The sequence below is a fragment of the Geotrypetes seraphini genome, chromosome 8 (genome assembly GCF_902459505.1).
Source record: "Geotrypetes seraphini chromosome 8, aGeoSer1.1, whole genome shotgun sequence".
Lineage (NCBI taxonomy): Eukaryota > Metazoa > Chordata > Amphibia > Gymnophiona > Dermophiidae > Geotrypetes > Geotrypetes seraphini.
In genome coordinates this window covers 124,435,895-124,443,514 of record NC_047091.1, presented here as the reverse complement: position 1 = coordinate 124,443,514, position 7,620 = coordinate 124,435,895, and the positions used below count along the sequence as shown (strand labels likewise).

General features: G+C 40.9%; 1 protein-coding gene across 3 annotated transcripts in view; it reads left to right on the top strand.

Moving 5' to 3' along the window:
* The first annotated feature begins 447 nt into the window (after positions 1-447).
* CBARP (CACN subunit beta associated regulatory protein) overlaps positions 448-7,620 on the top strand; it is an 82,007-nt gene continuing 74,834 nt past the window's right edge. For 2 of the 3 annotated variants that reach the window (XM_033957096.1, XM_033957093.1), the window contains exon 1: positions 1,031-1,161. The gene's annotated coding sequence lies outside the window, so the exon portion shown is untranslated. Of the gene's footprint in view, positions 734-1,030; positions 1,162-7,620 lie in introns of those variants that run through there. The other variant, XM_033957095.1, reaches the window with a different exon arrangement.

Sequence of the window (7,620 nt, the reverse complement as noted above, 5' to 3'; positions counted from 1 at the left end):
TTTTGGGTGGGGGGGTTACATCAAGAGAGAGAGTACAAGATAAAAGAGAAAAATGGCTATGTAGTCGTGAACAAAGGCTCATGGTCAAAATATATATTAATATCAAAATAAGGTACAGAAAGGATGACCAGAAAGCCAGTTGTCTTGGTGTTTTTGTTCCCGTTGTTTCTGCTAAGATTGCAAGATATTACATTTGTCCTCTCATGAAGGAATGTGTAAGGATAAATTTTTCCTAGGACGGGGGGGGGGGGGTATTTTTTCGCATTATCCGACTCAGTAGAGGGTAATAGCAGCAGTGAGAGGCTAAGAAATCCGGGAGGGGGGGGGGCAAATGCCACCTCATGACCTTCCTCCCTACTCCTTCCTCCCCATGCTATTTCCGTATAACTGCTGTCTCTCTGACTCGTTCTGGTTTTTCTTTTCCTCACTGTCAATCCTAATCTGGTTTTTAGAAGTGTGTGCAGCACTTCCGATCTATTTGGATTTCACACAGGCTAGAGTGGCTCACGTTTCCCATCTATTATCTGGAAATTGTCCACGTTGCTTAAGTCCGTCACCTGGGCAGCAGGGCTGCCACCAGCCCCGGCACTGACGTTTCCCTAGTCGTCTCCCTTTTTCTTTGTGCTGTCTTCTTCCTGTTCGTGCTGCTCTTTAGCATGAAGGTCAAAATATTGGAAGACAGAATGATGGACACTTCCTGGCGCTAGAAAGAGAGAAGATACCCATGTAACAGGTACAGATTTCACTGCTCCTTAATATAGTTCTCTTTTCCTCCTGAAGCTGCTGCTGCCGGCCTTGAGCCGCCCCCAAGCGGCCACTCGGTGCAACTGCCGCCGCCCCCTCTGCCCACGCAAGTGCAGACGCTGGCAACGCTCGTTCGCTCTCTGCCAGTGATGTCATACATCAGCATTCGGTGCAGCGCCCCTTTTACGTCATTTTCTTTCTCCCTAGTTGTAAGCTTCCATCCCTTAACCCTTCAGAGCCTCGCTGCCCAATCGCGCCCCACCATCGCTTGGTGTCACGTGCTTCAGCCTGGGGGTGGGTGGACCCACGTAAAGGGTTCATTCATAAATCCTCTGCCTTTTAAATCAAAATTAAAGAGCTGAAGATCGTTGGGAGCCCATTGGTTTCCCGTCCGTGAACCACATGCATTCCGATTAGGTGAGTCTATTCCTGCTTCTTTGCCTTTCTTTCCCCCCCCCCCCCGGTTTCTTTGAAAGCTGCGATGCTTTCTCGCAATACACACTACGTAATTTCCCCCCCCCCACCACGAAACTGGCTCATTTCGATTCTTGAAATGATTTGCAAACTAATATTTAAAAAAAAATACAGTTGCTGGTGGTGGCAAGCGGTGTACTCGGAAAATGGAATGTTTGAGTGTGCTGAATCCTGCGTTTGATTGGAGAGAGATTCAGTCCGTGCGATGTCTCTCTCCAGTTAGAGCAGTGGAGCATCTGAGGCGAGGCGAGGCAAGAGAAGCGATGAGACGAGCCTACACAGACGATGGAGCTGCGCGCGGTTTCTATCGTCTAATACGGTACATTGAAGTGGACTAACACAGCAACCAGACAGTTTTATCCAAGCCTTTTGCACAGATCGCTGGCATTTTTTTTTTTTTTTTTTGCTGTGAACCGGAGAAATGTAATTAGTGGAGGATCTCTAAGGTGATTCCTAGATACTGTATTAGTGAAAGTGGCTTATGCATGCTCGGGAGCTCATGTGAGTGTGCCCCGTTCACGCAGGTGAATTATTAGCAATGGATGTTGATGACTGACGGTGGATACTGGTGAGTGGTCTGTCCACTGCATCTCCTGGGTGATCGCTTTTTCCCCTGACAGTAGCATTTGAGAAGCCACAGCTGGTGTCCCCAGGGGGCAAGATCAGGAACTGTTGCCTGAGCTGGGCTGTTTGTTCATTTGGGTCTATAAAGTGTTTAAGTGGGAGCTCAGAGGTACAGATGCATGGATTCAAGAGCAGTAGGTTCATGGCTAGTACTTATTAAGAATAGAGTGGAGGGGTGGGGAGTGGGGAATGTATTTTGAGGAGTTAAATTATTTCATTATAATATTGAAATCATATCATATGTATTATTGTTTTAATAATTAAGATAAGGGGAGAAAATGTAATAATTGTATAATTAACAGTGTGTTTTCATGCAGTTTGTATGATTTATCATTTCTATTGCACTATCAAAGTTTAAAAATCAATAAAGATTTACAAAAAAAAAAAAAGAAAAATAGATTAAATGGGAGACCTCAGTCCTTTACAAGTAAAATGAAGCAAACCAGAGCTAGAGTTTGTGCATCTCAGCTAGCCTAGGGGAAATGATTAGGATTTTACCTGAACTAGAGGTCAGAGGGTAGAAATGTTAATGGGTTAAATGAAATGGTTCAAAAGTTATTAAAAGAGGGCATGTAGAAGGAAGGGGAGACTAGGGTTTAGAGGAGCTTCCAGAGAAGGTATTTGGCTAATAAATTGTGTTGGTTATTATGCCTCAAAGGTATTTGTTGCAGTCCTATCAGAAAGGCTTGTTACAGGTCTGGAACATGAAAGATTAAAAACGTTATGTATTTATTCACTGGGATTTATCCAAGGCAGTAAACGGCAGCTACTGCTTGCTATAAAACTTACAATTTTGTTCACACAAATGAGGATGTTCTCTGCCCGCACCCAGGTGGCGGAATGAGATTCCTGTTGTTTTATGGCTGGAGTTAGATTCTTCACCCCTCAGTGGAATTTGCCACGATCTTGTCTCTTTCCTGAGGTAAAAGACAGGAGGGGGGGGGGGGAGCGATCCCGGGTTGCGTGTAGGCTTATTGTGAATATGAAGTTATTGCAGGGTTTTCATCTTTGTTGTACTGTGTTTTTATGAATAATTGTATGCCATATTGAAGGAACAATTATTTTATTGCGGTACAGTATATAAGAATTTTATAAGGCTAGTTTCACGATAAGAAACCTAACTAACACAGTTCAAAATGAATTGGCTGGGAATGGAGGGAGTGGTTCCTGGTCCCTGCCTGGGCTCTCTCTGAGGGCTGCCGGCCTTTAGACTAAGGTGTTCAGGAGTCATCTATGAGCACATTTCGCCAGTGTTAAAACAACTACATTGATTACCGATGGAGTGTAGGATTGACTATAAAGTTTTGGCAATTGTGCATCAAACGATCTACGGCATAGAACCTTGATATTTAACACATGCACCGAGGAAGTACCTGCCAACACGTTCTTTAAGATCTGAAACAGCGAGGCGAATGTCGATCGAGTCAGTTGGGGCGACTCATTACAAAAGGCAATTTCAGTTGCAGGTTCACGATTGTGGAACCGGTTGCCAGGTCGTTTGAGATGATTGTAGGGCGTTAAAATCTTGTAAAAAGGAATTGAAAACTTACTTATTTGTACAGGCGTTTGTTTTTTTTCTAGAACAAAATGTTGTGAAATATTCCTTTTTGATTGAAATGTCTTTGTGAGATTTTCTATTTGAAATGTTACAAGAGGGAATGATGCAGGGTTATTTGTTGCAGTTTGTTTTGTTGTGAAGATTATGTGAATATTCTGTGTTTGTTTACTAAAATCCGCCTAGTCTGTAGGCGGAAAATAAATTTTTAAAAATAAATAAATCTAATCTAATCTAATCCTTAGGTTTGTATACCGCATCATCTCCACGTTCGTAGAGCTCGACGCGGTTTACAGTAGGAGAAATAGGAAGGAACTACAACAGAGGGTTAGAGGTAGAAGTGTGAAGAAAATTTAGAGGACTTGGGATGCCAAGATATAAGAGTTTCCTTGATTCCTAAGTTGGAGGGAGACTTACATTTTTTGAGAAAAGCCAAATCTTGGATAAATACTTTGAAATCTTCTCAATCTGCAACAGCAGTCAAGAAAGCAAACAGAGCGTGAAAAGGAAAAGATTATTATAATGCCTCTGTATCACACCTGTTGATTAAATTCTTAAAAAAAAAAAAAGTTACAGCTGAATTAGAAAAGGTACAACGAAGAGTGACCAAAATGATTAAGGAGATGGAATGACTCTCATATGGGGAAAGGCTAAAGAGATTGGGGCTCTTCAGCTTGAAGAAGAGATGGCTGATTTGGTTTGTTTCCCTACCCTGCATAATTTCTATTGTAAACCACTTAGATTTTAACTGTTTTATATTTGCAGTATAGCAAATAAACTGAACTGATAGCAGTCTATCAAATCCTGAACAGACTGGAATGGGTACATGCAAATCAGTTGTATATTCCTTCAAAACCTACAGCAATTAAGGGATGCGCCATAAGGTTATACAGTGGTACATTTAAAACAAATAGAAGATGGAAGATGGTGTATGGCACATGTCGTGTTGCACTCACTAGAATATGTGTTCCTAAACATTTATGCCCCTGTTTTTGACCACCCAGAATTCTTTCGAGAACTGCAGACTGCCCTCATTGAATTTAATTCTTATCCCTTGATTATAGGGGGAGACTTTAACCAAATACAAGATTATTGTCTAGATCGCTTTTCCTCATGTAAGCCCTCACAATCTAAATCTCATCAAGAATTGATTAACCTTAAATCAAACTTTTCCCTGCAGGACCCTTGGAGATTATTACATCCGAAAGGCAAGGAGTTCTCTCACTTTTCTCCACCCCACCAGACCTACACTAGAATCGATTACTTTCTGATTTCCTCCCAACTTATTCAACTTCTCTCCTCCGCGCTTTTACACCCGATAACACTAACTGATCATGCAGCTATATCTCTGCACCTTATATTGCCGTCCTCCAACTTCAGATCCCCAACATGGAGACTGAATAATCATTTACTACTTGATCCCGATATCGTTGACAAAATAAAATCCTTCACCTCAGAGTTCTTTGCTATTAATACCAAAGATCCTGAAATTTGTCCCTCCATTATTTGGGAAGCATACAAGGCCTCCCTCAGAGGTGAATTTATTAAACTTTCCGCATGGAAAAACAAAATCTTATTGCAGAAAGAAAAAGATCTAGAAACCCACATTAAACAACTCGAATTACAGCATATATCGGGGCTCTCCTACGACCCTTCTATCTATCAACAATTATTGAAATTGAAATATGAATATAATTGTCTCTCTTCTTCCAGAGCTAGGAAAGATCTATTTGTGCTGGCTTCAGGACATTATATAGGAGATAACACCATGGGTAAGCCCCTCGCCAGATATCTTAATAATAAAAAAGCAAAAATCAATATCTCCTCTATTCACACTGCGCCAGACCAAGCAGTCACCTCTACAGATGCAATCTTAAAACAATTTGAATCATTTTATACTAATCTTTATTCATCTGAACTTCCATCACAAACACCCAATTTCCATGCTTTTTTGGACTCCATCGATCACCCTAAATTAGACGAAGTAACCAAACTCAATTTGGACTCTCCTATTACGTCTTCCGAAATACTTACTGCAATATCCCTACTAGCCAAAAATAAAGCTCCAGGCCCCGATGGATTTACTAACGAATTTTTCAAAGTATTTGGATCCTCCTTAGCTCCATACATGCTAAATTACTACAACTTCATTCACCTCACTCCGGAGAAACAATATAATTTTGCTGAGGCTACAATAATTGTCTTTCCAAAGCCTGACAGAGATCCCACATTGGTTAAGAACTACAGACCCATATCCCTCTTAAATTTGGATTATAAAATCATGGCTAAAATTCTTGCTGTTCGTTTAAATACTGTTATTGCCACTTTGATTCATAAAGACCAGGTTGGATTCATAAAAGGTCGTTACATTGGCGATAACCTACGCCTTTTTCATCATATTAATGCTCATGTCAAACATCTCTCTGAACCGGTGATTGGATTGGCCATTGACGCGGAAAAAGCTTTCGACCGCGTGGAGTGGCCTTTTCTCCTTCAGGTTCTCCAATGGTTCAATTTTGGCGAATATTTTACTACCTGGATAAAAACACTATATTTTCAACCTGCCTCTAGAATCTTGATAAATAATAACCTTTCTATGAAATTCCACTTACACAGAGGCACTCGACAGGGCTGCCCCCTCTCACCCTTGTTATTCAACTTAGCTTTAGAACCGTTATTAATTGCCATTCGTCAAAACTCTCTTATTGACAGAATCTCCACCTCAAATAGACAAATCAAGGTTGCTGCATATGCAGATGACATACTTCTATTCATCCGTAATCCGATCCACTCCCTCCCCGCACTCATCAATATTATCAATGAGTACTCCTTGCTTTCCGGATATTCTGTAAACTGGGAAAAATCTGAACTTTTCCCTCTCAATGACCTTATCTCACAATTTGATTTAGAATCTTTTCCGTTTCATTGGTCTCATACTGCTGTCAAATACTTGGGTATTATGGTACATAAAGACCCCTCCCTTGTAATGGAACTCAACCTTTCCAAAGTTAAATCCATTGTTAATAAGACCATATCCCACTGGTCCCCATTATATCTCTCATGGTGGGGCAGAATTGCATCAGTTAAAATGACCCTAGCCCCTAAACTTAATTATATTCTATCCATGCTTCCCTATAGAATTAAAAAATCCCTTTTTCAATGGATCAATCGTAAAATCTCCTCTTTTATTTGGAACAATAAAAAACCACGTATAGCCTACTCCAAATTGAACGCTTCCAAAGAAAATGGCGGCATGAACCTTCCTGATTTTCAACTTTATTACATGGCCTCTTCAGCAAAATATGGCTACTGTTGGATTAGACCTCAACCTCCCAATGATCTTCCTCCCTGGCTAGAAATGGAAACATATATTTGTCAGCCATATCCTTTGTTAGCCCTATGTACTATGAATATCCCCCGTCGCTTGAAATGCTATTCTTTATTGAGTGTAACACAACATGCTATACGATGTTTGGATGACTTAGCAGAACTCTCCTCTCTTGATTGCCATACCACATCTCTCTGGAATAATCCAAAACTTACACATAATGGCAAACCTTTTTGCTGGAAACAGTGGCAAAATGCAGGCTTCTGGATGGTGGGTCAACTTTTTCATAATGATTTGATCATACCCTTTTCTACTCTTTGCTCTCTTAACCCTTTGTTTAAACCTAACCGCTCTCAATGGAACTTACTTACCTCAACTATTATCTCTCTAAATCTATACTCAGCTTCCTCTTCTTCTCCTCATACTTTACGCCAGTGGAGTGACAAAGCCCTTTCTTGCGGTGGGGCTATATCTCTATTTTACAAACTTCTTAGAGATCATCGTTATGTGCTCTCCTCTTCAGACTTACAACAATGGGCCTCCATGCTCACTATTTCGATATCATCAGTTGATTGGATGACTATATGGACTAAAACCAATCGCCCACTCCTCTCATCCAGAGTATCTCAGTCCTTATATTTCCTCATGTGGCAAGCTATCTGGACACCTCATCGTATGTGGAAGGCGAAATTGAGACTGGATCCTAATTGCTGGCACTGTATGTCTGCCGAAGGTACCTTGGACCACATGTTATTTCATTGTACCGCACTCCAATCATTCTGGTCTCATGTATGGAAAACTATAAAAGTTATTACCATTTGTTCACATGATCTGCATTTCGATATGATTATTCTACGTTCACAACATCCACATTTTGCTCATTCGCTCTGTCCTC